The 14,551-nt window shown below is 41.0% G+C and overlaps 1 protein-coding gene across 3 annotated transcripts in view; it reads right to left on the bottom strand.

Annotated features, from left to right (window-relative positions):
• The window catches only part of SCN8A (sodium voltage-gated channel alpha subunit 8), a 195,889-nt gene that overhangs the window by 141,942 nt on the left and 39,396 nt on the right, over positions 1–14,551 (bottom strand). The window lies entirely within an intron of this gene.

Genomic DNA, 14,551 nt, shown 5'->3' with positions numbered 1-14,551 from the left:
ATACAAATGTAAATACAATCGCCCGCCTGTGAACTGCTAGGAGGTCATTGCAGCAAACAATCCAGTGTGGTCAGCCACAATTAAAACCAGGATAGATCTTTCGTGAACAAGATTTTAGGCTTGTCAAGAATCCTAGGAGATTGAGCTGACAGAGGGACAATATCTGCAAACTGTTGCGGAGGCTACAAATTAACGCAACCTCATATTTGTATGGGCTATAACATTTACAGAGCATTTTCTTTCCTTTACCTCATCTCAGCCTCACTAGTGGTTAAAGGAGCAAATATTGCTAGATCAAATTTCACAGAAAAGGTATTTTGGTTAGAGAGACCAACTGACTTGCCTTGACTCAAACTGCCAGTGTCACAGGGAGAAGGTATTAAAGAATCTGCTTGCCAATGCAGGAGATGAAGAGATGCAGATTCGATCCCTGGGATGAGAAGGTCCTCTGGAGTAGGAAATGGCAACCCACTCTGTATTCTTGCTTGGAAAATTCCATGGACAGAGGAGCCTGGTGGGCTGTAGTCCATGGGGTCACAAAAGAGTCAGACACAACAGCACACACATGCACATGTGCGCGCATGCACACACACACTTATCCACACACTTACCCATTTTCAAAAGAGGAAGAATTCCTTACCTATTAAAACTAGCTATCTTCTGTATGCCAAAGAGAACAATGGGTAAGAAGGGAAAGGGGAAAACTCTTTAAATAATAATGATGATGATGGTGATGGTAAAGAGATCACAAAGGAAAACCCTAAGAACGTGGCTGCTACTGGAGAGGAAGCAACAGTTAGAACTGGACATGGAACAACAGACTGGTTCCAAATAGGTAAAGGAGTATGTCAAGGCTGTATATTGTCATCCTGCTTATTTAACTTATATGCAGAGTACATCATGAGAAACGCTGGGCTGGAGGAAGCACAAGCTGGAATCAAGATTGCCATGAGAAATATCAATAACCTCAGATATGCAGATGATACCACCCTTAGGGCAGAAAGTGAAGAACTAAAGAGCCTCTTGATGAAAGTGAAAGAAGAGAGTGAAAAAGTTGGCTTAAAGCTCAACATTCAGAAAACTAAGATCATGGCATCCGGTCCCATCACTTCATGGGAAATAGATGTGGTAACAGTGGCTGATTTTATTTTTCTGGGCTCCAAAATCACTGCAGATGGTGATTGCAGCCATGAAATTAAAAGACGCTTACTCCTTAGAAGGAAAGTTATGACCAACCTAGACAGCGTATTAAAAAGGAGAGACATCACTTTGTCAACAAAGGTCCGTCTAGCCAAGGCTATGGTTTTTCCAGTGGTCATGCATGGATGTGAGAGTTGGACTATAAAGAAAGCTGAGCGCCAAAGAATTGATGCTTTTGAACTGTGGTGTTGGAGAAGACTCTTGAGAGTCCCTTGGACTGCAAGGCGATCCAGCCAGTCCATCCTAAAGGAGATCAGTCCTGGGTGTTCATTGGGAGGACGGATGTTAAAGCTGAAACTCCAAAACTCTGGCCACCTGATACGAAGAGCTGACTCATCTGAAAAGACCCTGATGCTGGGAAAGATTGAAGGCAGAAGGAGAAGGGGACGACAGAGGATGAGATGGTTGGATGGCATCACCAATTCAATGGATATGGGTTTGGGTGGACTCTGGGAGTTGGTGATGGACAGGGAGGCCTGGCGTGCTGCGGTTCATGGGGTCGCAAAGAGTCGGACACATCTGAGCGACTGAACTGAACTAGAGACAGCTGTTAGTGCAGATGGGAAGTTTGGGGACAGAAAGAAAAAGAGGAGACAGGACCTACTATATTGAGTGGGTAAAGTATACTCTTTAGGAAGTCTAGCAGTTTAATGGCCAACACACACTTTGATAACCTCTTCAATAAGCATGCAGTGAAGACAGACATTACTCACTTAACTCTTTTGGAGTTGAATTTGAGTGTGCTTTGTTTCCGCTGGCTTTGCTGCTGTTCTGTTTTGTTTTGATGGTGCCGTAAGACAAAAGCAGTTACATCTGTGTTACAACGGCAAGTGGCAGGGTGTGGGCTGGGACTCCGTGCTTCCGCTTTCTACCTCAGCGCTTCTCTATGACAACACACTGCCTTAAGCACTGTGGACTTGATGGGGACAGTCTTTTCAGAAGTACTTGTAACTATCATCTCCGAATATATAGCACAGCAACACGTATCTCAGTACTGTTAGTAATGCTTTCATAATGCTATTTTTTCAAATGAAATCCTACAACTACACCCTAAGATGGGCTCACAGAAGTTAAATGACACTTCAAGGTCACAAAGAGAGCAGGGAGCAGAGCCAGGACTTAACTCATCATTCAGCGTGCTTTTCTGTAGGTTGATGCTTTTCAGGACAAGCACGGCGATAACAAGATAAGAAATGTATTTCTAATCTCATTTGTAATGCGTTAACAAAAGTTAATCTTATGCTTTTCCCTAAGATGTTCAAAGTTCTCTCTCATCTACTCAGAGATGATGAGACTAGCAAAAATCCTGTAGAAAAATTAAAGTAGAAAATTGTTCATGGCTGTTATGGTGCCTTAAGTCTTGTTAAACACCTCACTGAGGATAAATGAAGCTGACTAACCCTTAAAGCACGACTCATACAACCTCTGGACAGTATGGTAATTCTAAACTGGTGGATACACTCTGAAACTGGTATGAAGTTTAGGTTTGATGGTCTTCTGCTCAGAAACCTTCAGACTCTCATTCTCCACTGCTTTTCAGACTCTCCACTGTTTTTGATTAAAATTTCAAATCCTTAAATGAGCACTCAGGGCCCTTTATAGCCTATTAATAGACATTCTCTGCTTGCATCCTATGCTTCATAAACCACTTCTCACTCCTGTATTTTTCCATCCACACACCTGAGGCAGTGCCGCTCCTTTTGCCAGGCATATCCCCTCTAGTCAAAAACAGCTAACATACAATGTTTAGTTTTATGTTTCTGTTTCTTTTCCCTTATCTGATCATAAGCGCCTCAAGCACAAAGATCACAATTATTAATCATTGCATCCTCCAAACACTTTGCCTTGTGCTTTGCCCAGGAAGAGGAATACAGTAGGACATCAGATAATTATGGCATTTATGAGAGAATAACCTCCAGTTTTTTTGTCTTAAGACAACAGCCATACTGTGAAGCAAATTGATTCTAATACCTTTAAAATAATGCATCTGTATGTCTTGAGACTGTCAATATTCAAGAGAACCAGGGCTCAAACCAACTATATAACTAACTTTCTATTAACTATATTTCCACATACCCATAGTCCAAGAGTTCTGTGATAAAAGGAAGTGACGGTTTGGGAATGTGGCACTTGTTGTTAACAAAATGAAGCATCGCCTTTGGGCTGAAGTGGCCATGCCTTCATTCAGACTACAAGGTGGAAGATGGTAACAGCTTTGAATCATTGGGCCCAACAGGCTGACTGACTCCTGATATTAATTGAAATATGATAGGTTGAGGCAGTCTATAAAAACTGTATTATTAAAAAGATGAATACTCAGGACAGTAGTTCCACTGTGAAAATCTAGAAGAGGCAGGCAGAAACTTGACTTGCTAGTTTTACAGGCATGTTCACTGAAAACTTATCAAGTATATAGTCACGGTTTCTGCCATTTTCTGTATGCATGCTATATTGTGATAAGAAGTTTTTATAAAATGAATGATGACTAAAGAACTTAACTAATATTAAGAAAGCATACCGCTTAAAGCAAGGTCTGAAAATAACATTTAAAATCAGATAAGATGGAGGAGGAACAAATTAAAACTTTAAAGCTCATTTATTTATTTCAATCCCAGGTATGCTTCCTTCATTTCAGTATTTCCTCATTCATTAGCTCAAGTAAGGCACCAGCATTTAAAACTCTAGCTTTTCACTTCTCCGCTTAAAAGTTCCAGAGAAAATTCTGGAATTCTTATTACTCAATCTAAAGACTTCTCTTGTACCTATGAGCAGAAAACATAGTTTATCAAATGTTTCAGTTTCCAGAATGTTCCCTTCAGCTGTGACCTTTGCATTAACTGGTTCATTCAGTTTACTCTTTAATTCAAGCATCACCAGTGCTTTCTACGGAGAAGGCAATGGCACCCCACTCCAGTACTCTTGTCTGGAAAATCCCATGGATGGAGGAGCCTGGTAGGCTGCGGTCCATGGGGTCGCGAAGAGTCAGACATGACTGAGCAACTTCACTTTCACTTTCACTTTCACACACTGGAGAAGGAAATGGCAACCCGCTCTAGTGTTCTTGCCTGGAGAATCCCGGGACGGGGGAGCCTGGTGGGCTACCGTCTATGGGATCACACAGAGTCGGACACGACTGAAGTGACTTAGCAGCAGCAGCAGCAGTGCTTTCTATGAGCTGGACACTGGGCTAGATACTAGGGATTAATTGAATAATGAACAAAATATCTGTATCCGATCCTTACGGAGTTTAAATTCCAGTAGAGACAGATTATCAGCCAATTACAATGCAGCGACAACAGTATTAAGGATAAGATACTGGGGATCCATCTAACCCAGAATGAGGGGCAGATGGGTGTGGGTGGGGTAGATGCAGGATTTCCAATAAAAGTAATATCTAAGTTGAGAAGAAAAGGAAGTTTGTTCTATGAATGTGAAATATGAAGTCCTAGGGACAAGACAAAGAGAAAAGAATAAAAAATTAAAATTTAAGTTTATTTCTCTGTAGTCTGATCCAGACCATCTTCAATCCCATGAGAATTTCTTCTAACTAGGAAGTAGTCAATTTGTTAATTATGCTGTCAGTCTCTGAAAATCATTATTTGCCTTAACATGATTTTACATAATACTAAATAGCATCCTTTGTCTTTAAAAATCCCAGTTTTTTTTTTCCTGTAAACTTAATTTTTATCGTAAAGAAAAATAAAAAGCAAAGAGAACAGTGAAGCACTCATCAAATTAAAGTGTTTGAAAATTACAGCTAGTTAAGGTAACTGAAAAACACTCTCAGGTGGATTGGAGAAAACTCTGAGTGGCTGTCAATACTACCTTACTGTCTTATTTTGATATTCTGTGATCTCGTAAATAAATAGTAAATAAATAGTATTTATTATCACTTTTTCCCTATGGAAAACTTGAAAAGTACAGAAAAATATTAAAAATGAAAATCATCTAGATATGAATGACTGTCAAATCCTTAAATGTTCTTTCCTTTGTCCATAATTTTACAAAGTTGGGGGTCATATTCTATATACATTTCTATAGAATATCTGTGTCCTCCCAAAATTTGTATGTTGAATTACAAAAGATAGAGTCCCTTATAAAAGAAACTCCAGAGAGCTCCCTTGCCCTTCCGGCCATGTGAAGTCACAGTGAAAAGACAACCTTATATGAACCAGGAAGCAAGGACAGACCTGAATCTGCGAGCAACTTGACCTTGTACTTCCTAGACTCCAGAACTGAGAAATAAGTATTCATTGTTTACAAGTCACCTAGACAATGATGTTTTTGTTACAGCAACCTAAACAAACTAAGACGTGCATTTTGAATTCTTATTACAGTTGATTTATTTCCGGTATTAAAAAAAAAACACAGATATGGACTTCCCTGATGGTACAGCGGTTAAGAACCCTTGAGACACGGGTTCGATCCCTGGTCTGGGAAGATTCCACATGCCGCAGGGCAGCTAAGCCCATGTGCCGCAACCACTGAGCCCACACTCTAGAGTTCATGCTCTGCAACAGGAGAAGTCGCTACCAGGAAGGAGGAGGCCGCACACCACGAGAGAGAAGCCCCTGGTCACCGCAACTAAAGAAAGCCCTCAGGCAGCAACAAAGACCCAGCACAGCCATAAATAAATAAGTAAATGTTTTTTAAAAAACCACACAGATAGTATTAGAACTTTACAGATACAACAGAAGCTCCCTGTGTAATTTTTCCTATATAATTCCTCTCTTTCCTTCTCAAAGGCAACCACTATCTTGAATTAGGTGTTTCTCAAATTCTTGCACTTTATATTATTTTATATTATTCACCACATAAACAATGTATCCATTATAAAGAACTGTTCTGCACTGTTCTAAAATTTATTATTTTATATTATTTTTGCACTATTACCACAAAGTATCCAATGTAACATATATCCAATATAACATAAAGGATTGTTGTGTATGTTCTGAAACTTTGTATAAATGCAAAATATTGACCATAACCTGAAACTTGCATTATCCCATTTCCTATTAAGGCTGACATTTATTCCTTTTGACATTGTTGCTTAGTTGCTAAGTCATGTCTGAATCTTTTGCAACCCCGTGGACTGTAGCCAGCCAGGCTCCTCTGTCCACGGGATTTTCCAGGCAAGAATACTGGAATGGGTTGCCATTTCCTTCCTCAGGGGATCTTCCCAACCCAAGAAAAGAACCTGCTTCTCCTACATTGCAGGTGCATTCTTTACCACTGAGCCACCAGGAAAGCCCTACCTTTGACATATTTTCCTCTAATTCGTGGATATTCTCAGTTTCATAGTAGTGGTTCATTGTTGACTACACCACAATTTATCTACTCTTCTATTGATGAAATTCTGTTTCCAAAAATGTCATACTATTATCAACAACCATAAACATTTCTGTCCCGGCTGCCATACACTCATATGAGAAAGTCTCTTGGGTATATATACTTAGGAGTTCAAACACTAGGTTCTAGAGTATAAGCATTTTTAATGTCTACACTTGAACATTAAGTATTTTAAATAATAAACCTAAATAGTTCTTCAAAACAATTATAAGGAATATCTTCATCCAAATATCCCTTCTCTAGTTTGGGTCAGGGTACCATAATTAAATAAAATCAAACGAGTAAACGTGGAAGGCTAAGAGACAATGAGCACCAACCAGGATCTACACAGAGAACCTACACAGTGTTACAGAAATGATTCAACAGTAATTACACCTGACTATCTTCAGATAATGTGCTATCAAGGAACTGCTGAGGCATCCTTAACTCTTACCAGAACTCTCCTCAGACTACATTCAGCAGGAGAGATAAAAAACAAAGGAGAACTTGCAAAAGAATGAAACTAGAACACTTTCTAACACCATACACAAAAATAAACTCAAAATGGATTAAAGATCTAAATGTAAGACCAGAAACTATAAAACTCCTAGAGGAGAACATAGGCAAAACACTCTCCGACATAAATCACAGCAAGATCCTCTATGACCCACCTCCCAGAATATTGGAAATAAAAGCAAAACTAAACAAATGGGACCTAATGAAACTTAAAAGCTTTGCACTACAAAGGAAACTATAAGTAAGGTGAAAAGACAGCCCTCAGATTGGGAGAAAATAATAGCAAATGAAGAAACAGACAAAGGGTTAATCTCAAAAATATACAAGCAACTCCTGAAGCTCAATTCCAGAAAAATAAATGACCCAATCAAAAAATGGGCCAAAGAACTAAACAGACATTTCTCCAAAGAAGACATACAGATGGCTAACAAACACATGAAAAGATGCTCAACATCACTCATTATTAGAGAAATGCAAATCAAAACCACAATGAGGTACCATTACACGCCAGTCAGGATGGCTGCTATCCAAAAGTCTACAAGCAATAAATGCTGGAGAGGGTGTGGAGAAAAGGGAACCCTCTTACACTGTTGGTGGGAATGCAAACTAGTACAGCCGCTATGGAGAACAGTGTGGAGATTCTTAAAAACTGGAAATAGAACTGCCATATGACCCAGCAATCCCACTTCTGGGCATACACACTGAGGAAACCAGATCTGAAAGAGACACATGCACCCCAATGTTCATCGCAGCACTGTTTATAATAGCCAGGACATGGAAGCAACCTAGATGCCCATCAGCAGATGAATGGATAAGGAAGCTGTGGTACATATACACCATGGAATATTACTCAGCCGTTAAAAAGAATTCATTTGAATCAGTTCTAATGAGATGGATGAAACTGGAGCCCATTATACAGAGTGAAGTAAGCCAGAAAGATAAAGACATTACAGTATACTAACACATATATATGGAATTTAGAAAGATGGTAACGATAACCCTATATGCAAAACAGAAAAAGAGACACAGAAGTACAGAACAGACTTTTTGAACTCTGTGGGAGAAGGTGAGGGTGGGATGTTTGAAAGAACAGCATGTATATTATCTATGGTGAAACAGATCCCAGCCCAGGTGGGATTCATGAGACAAGTGCTCGGCCTGGTGCACTGGGAAGACTCAGAGGAATCGGGTGGAGAGGGAGGTGGGAGGGGGGATCGGGATGGGGAATACGTGTAAATCTATGGCTGATTCATATCAATGTATGACAAAACCCACTGAAATGTTGTGAAGTAATTAGCCTCCAACTAATAAAAAAAAAAAAAAAAACAAAGGAGAGAAGGATGTATTCTGGGGTCATAAAGAATTGGTAACAGAAATTTTGCAAAGCATATTGGTAAAAGCAAACCTCCTTAGCCAAACAGTTGATGAAGATTCGTATTGAAAATATGATTTTTAAGAAAAGAGAGGCTAAAAAATTGATTTTCTTAAACAGACATTTCATGGCAAAACAACAGGTTAGAAAACAGCTGAGAACTTTGAAAACGATAGGGAATATAGAGATGATTTCCCCTTGGCCTGTACCTTCAATGTATTTCTAACTATTATCTATGTATATGTATATATGTATGTAAACACATCCAAGGGTAAGGTAGATAGGTTATAGTTTGAAAAAGCTCCTGGGGATTCTGATACACCATTTCCTTTGGCATCTCTCTTGCCACAGCTCCCTCACCACAGCCTTGGAAAACATTGCTGTGGGTTCTCTATAATGATGACTGATGCAACACGTAACACAGAGCTATACAAACTACTTCCACATATATAACTGCATTTGATTCTCAAAATAACTTGGCAAAGGCAGGTGCTGCTGTTATTCTCATTTTACAGAAGAGAAAGATAAAGCTCAGAGAGGTAAAGCAATTTGCCCAAGGTCACAGCAAGGGATGGGGAGGGAGCTGTGAAAGCACTTGAGGAAACAATAATGAATACAGGTCATGGAAGGCAAACCTGCAGGGAGGTGATGCACTCTGGAAAGACAGTCTGTTCAAAAGAGTTGGGGGCTGCACACAGCGATTCTGGGCTTCAGATGAAACCATGATTTCTTACATTCAAAAAAAAGACTTAAAGCAAATATTAAATTATTTTCTATGCTTTTCTGTATTCTTAAACAATTTCATATTAAAAACAAAAGAATTCTGTGGGCAAAGTTTAGATACTATTATATCAAGGTTAGGATGACAAGGAGTATATAGAACCTAAGGCCGAGGTAGAAAAGGTTTTACTTTTCCAGGGATCATAAGAGGCGAAAGGCATAACTAAGTCTAGGGCTGAGATTGACGTGGGAGGACACAAGCTAGAGAGGATAGTTATGCAAACAGCAGACCTAGAGTAGAACCAGGGAGTCTCCAGAGAAGCTGGCAATACATTACACTGGTTCAAGATGATTTCAGTAACCTGAGCCCACACACCCAGGACGAACTTACTCTGGAAACTCTTCCGAATTTCCCCCACTTAACAGAAAAAATTGTTTGTGCCTTTTAAAACAACTGAATGCACCGAAGCACAATCCAGTGGGTCCTGTGGGAAAGAAGCATGACCAGCTGGAAAAAGAACAGAGACTAAGAACGCTGGGGTTTATCTTGGAGGAGAAATTCCTCCTTATCTTAAAAGTGGAGGCTACGGTAAGTAACTTGAGCAAAGCCTGGTGGCCCAGGAGTCACGGGGTAGGGGGCCATACTGCTTCATAAGCTTGCTGGGAAAATCATTTTATATATTAAAAAAAAAGTCTTCCACCTTATCTGTCTTGCTGGTTTTACCTATTTCCCTGATCTTCCCACATTAACACAGTGGGGTGGGGGTGGGGACAGGGCTGTATCTTGCTGAAGGTGCGTAGCTGAGCCAAGAATAGAACCCTCGCATCCTGTCTCTCGGTTCACTTCTGGACCATGCTACCTCAGGAAGGAACATTTGAAAATAGTAGTTCTCTCCCATCTTGCAACCAAGCTGTGCATAAGCACATGATCAATGAATGAAGTTGGCTAAGTGACTCAGCACTGGGCTGGCTCTCCTGTGAGTCAGGCTCAGAATCCTGAGCGGTTGGAAGCACACACTCTTTAAATAAGACTTTAAAACTAAGGTCTTTACCACCCAGGAGCATTGGAAGATTTCAGGGGTACTTTACTTTGTTTGAACACGGATCAGGATGTCACCTCTTACATTTAAGGTGTGAATCAGTTTAATTATATTGTCCACAATTTTCATGGATGTACTTTCTCTGTATTCTGTACTCAGGTAGCAGTCTTAGAACTCAGGACCGGTTGAGGTGGAGAGAGGCAGGAGCAGACAGGACAGTGGGTAAGCGGCTGGATAATAGGAATTAACTAACAATTTAGGATCATATCTGCCTTTCTTCCTCTTTAATGCAAAAAAGACCCCAAAGTAAGGCCTTCTCGTATTCCTCTAAAGATAACAACTATACACACAGATTTGGGGGCACACCAGTAAGCTGCTCCAACCTGACCCTGTCAGTAGCCGTTGGTTTGACCACCTGCTCCCAGCAGGGAAGAAGCGAGCCTCTGAGCAATGACCCCTGTGACAGATGGCATAGTACAGACAGAAAAGGGCCAGCCAAATATATTTCTTCCCACAGAGGGAGGGAGCCTGGGTGTTTAAAGAAAGGAGTCAAAGGAACAAAGCAATGAAATTCACCAAGTGTATCTGAAACTCACCCTCAGGCTATCAATAGTCTTTTGAATGACAAATGAATCAAAACCTCTGATGAAGGGACCTCAGGACCCTGGGTACAACAAGCTGCCACTAGCAAGGTTTTAGAACAAATTATCTTGGGGAAAAAAATGTGACAATGAGCTTAGTGAAGGACTCTCAGAGCCATTAAAGAGAACCTGAGCACTTAAGGCAACCTCAAAATCAACTCCAATTTTCAGAGACTGACTAGTCTTGAAGTAACACAGAGAGTTCAGAGGACAGTGATTGCAGACGTCAGTCTTGCAAGGGACTTTAACTGGCAGGAAAAAAAAAATTCCATTAGCCCCTGCTTTGGTTGGATTACCAGCACTAGGAGGGAGACCTAAAAGAAGCAAAAGTAGAGAAGCTGGCATAAAAATAGGTGAAAAAAAGGAAGTGTCACTTATCATGTGCCAATGCCCAGCACTCCTCAAGGAGCCTTTAAACACAGTACGAAAGAAGCATTATTTGTTGCCATTTTTAAATGGAAAAAAAAAAAGGCATTATTCACAGTAGCAGAAAAGTGGAAGCAACCTAAATGTCTACTGACAGATGTGGCATACACATACAATGGAATATCGTTAAGCCTTAAAATGGAAATTCTGACACAAGCTACAACATGGAGGAAGCTTGAAAATATTATGCCGAGTGAAATAAGTTCATCACAAAAGGACAAATACTATGTGATTTCTCTTATACAAGGTACCAAGAGTAGTCAAGTTCACAGACAGAAAGCAGAATGATGGTTACCAGGGGATAAGGGGGAGGGGGAAAGGGGAGTTATTTTTTAATGGGTAGAGTTTCAGTCCTGCCAGATGAAAAAGTTCTGGAGGTGAATGGTGGCGATGGCTGTACAACAAAGTAAATGCACTTAATGCCACCGAACTATACACTTAAAAATAGCTAAAATGGCAACTTAAGTGTCCAGCAATAGATGAAGGAATAGTGAAGATGTGGCACATACATACAATGGAATATCACTCAGTCATTAAAAAGAACAAACGCTTGCCATTTGCAATAAGACAGATGCACCTAGAGGCTGTTGTGCCAAATGAAATAAATCAGACAGAGAAGGACAAATATTGTATGACTTCATTTAAATGTGGAATCTAAAAACACACACAAAAATGGACATAATAAAAAAGAAACAGAGTCACAGAGCACAAACGTTTTATTGTCAGAGGGGTGGGGGTGGAGGGAGGAGAGAAATCAGTGAGGGAGATTAAGAAGTACAAACTTCCAATTGCAAAATATAGGGGCCATGAATGTGAAACATACAATGTGGGGAACAGAGTCGATAACCATGTGGTATCTTTGTATGGTGAATAACTATGTGATATCTCTGTATGGTGACATATCCCAACTAGACTTCTCACAATGATCATTCTGAAATGTACAGTGATACTGAATCACCGTGTCTTGTGACAAGAACTAACCTAGAGTTGCAGGTCAATTATACCTCAAAAACAGACAAACTCATAGAAAAAGAGATCAGATCTGTGCTTATCAGAGGCGAAAGGGTGGGAGGAAGGGGAAGCTGGATGAAGGCAGTCAAAAGGTTCAAACTCCCAGTTATAAGATAAATAAGTAGCAGGGGGAAAATTGGTTAAAGTGGTAAACTTTATGTTACGCATATTTTACCACAATTTTTAAAAAATGAAATAAACACGTAATAGGAAACAAAGTTAAGAAACGTGTCAGGTCAAAACTAGTAAATGGAGGAACCAAGATTCAAGCTTGTAATAAGTCCACCACAGAAGAGCCCAGGCTCTCAGAGGGAAGGAAAAGGGTCAGGAAGAGAACCTTGCTTGACCACAGCTGACCAAGCTGTAATGGCTAATCCACATCGTTCCCTTCCCACTCACTGGACTCTCATTCAGGTGTCTTTACTATAACCTTGTCTAATCTTCTCCTTTCATCTCATAGCCTTCTCCCAGGAGTATACCCTGGTTAGGGAACATCCTGTATATTCCAAGCTCACCATCACCACCCAGCAGATTCCAACCCAAAGAGACTCCCTGAATTGGAAAGTAACTGCATATCACAACTCCAGTTATGTAGGTCCTCTAACCAGTTCTTACTTGCTGAAAAAATTATGCTGCAGAATTCACTTGCAAAGCAAAAGAAAGTTTAAACTGCTAGAGTTCTGAAGCACCTTAACTTGTTTATCTGACCCAGAGGTGCTACACTGGGGAGGTTTTGCCTTTCACAGAAATTTTGGCACTGTCTAGAGACATTTTGGGAGGCTTCCCGTGGCTCAGCAGTAAAGAATCTGCCTGTAATGCAGTAGACCAGGGTTCAATCCCTGGGTGGGGAAGATTCCCCTGGAAAAGGGAATGGCTACACACTCCAATACTCTTGCCTGGAAAATCCCATGGATGGGTGGGCTACAGTCTGTGGGGTTACAAAGAGTTGGACATGACTGAGCAACTAAGCGTGCACGCACACACACACATGCACACACACACACATTTCCGAGTGCCACAACTGGGGGCGAAGTGGGTGCTACTGGCATTTAGCGGTAGGCTGGGATTGCAGCTAACCATTCTACAGTGCACAGAACTGCCCAGCACTACAACAGAGAATTCTCCCAATTTTCCCAATGAAAGTGCCAAGGTGGGGATGCACTGACGGCCTGGCCACTCCATGCCACATGCACTGCCTTTACAAACTGCCAAGAGACAAAAGACAGCTCTGCTGTTCAGAGGAACAGAGAGCTTTTACCTGAGGCAGTTCATCTGTGAACAAATAAGCACATTCCACACATTCCATCAGAATTCGCCCCTGCCAGCTTTCACCTATCAGCCTTAACGCTAATTCTTGAGTAGTCAGGTCTCTGATTTACATGACAGTCCTTCAAAGTCAGAAGACAGTTACCACATCTTATAAACACAGTTGATGGACATTTATGTAATTGTCTAGACCTGCTTTTATGCTTAGGTAGGTGTAAGGGTCCTGCACTGAAATTCTCAAGAGCAGGGAACATACCTGCATTGTGTTGCCCAGCTTGCTGGTAAAAATATCCAGCCCAGTACTTAACAGTATATAACTAGTACTCACTAACTAAACATGAAGGTTTAGTAAACATGGTAAACAGGAAGGAAACATGCCAGCCAGAGATAATTCCTGGATCAGACGTGTTGCGTGCTAAATCACTTCAGTCGTGTCTGACTCTTCGCGACCCTATGGACTGTAGTTCACCAGGCTCCTCTGTCCGTGGGATTCTCCAGGCAAGAATACTGGCTGGGGTTGTCATTTTCTTCTCCAGGGGATCTTTCCAACCCAGGGATCGAACCTGAGTCTACGGCATCTCCTGCATTGGCAGATGGGCTCTTTACCACTAACGCCACCTGGGAAGCCCTCTGGATCAGACAGGTACCCTATTTTAGGGGAGACATGCCATCACTAACACACACAAGAACAGGCCTATTGATACCAACACCTGACTCTTCTTTCCACTTTAAACAGTCTCTACCATTCAGGCCAGCAGGACACACACACACACATCCCCCAGCCTGTAAGCATCCCTACACAGCAGGAATCCTCTTCACCCTCCAGAAGGAAAGTAAACCAGACATCTCCATAAGAGGCTGCTAATTCCTGGCCTATTTGCTTAGCTGAGCTACAAAACTGCTAAAAACCTCTGACACTCTACATGGATTATATTATTAATGACATCAGCAGTCTAAGAGATTGGCTCTGCAGAAGCAAGAGGCTTCGTAAGCATTAAGTCTCAACCTTGAAGAGCTACTCTGTACAATGA

The sequence above is a fragment of the Cervus canadensis genome, chromosome 25 (genome assembly GCF_019320065.1).
Source record: "Cervus canadensis isolate Bull #8, Minnesota chromosome 25, ASM1932006v1, whole genome shotgun sequence".
Classification (NCBI taxonomy): Eukaryota; Metazoa; Chordata; class Mammalia; order Artiodactyla; family Cervidae; genus Cervus; species Cervus canadensis.
Note: the sequence above shows the minus strand (reverse complement) of the source record. Positions and strands in the feature narration are given on the sequence as shown.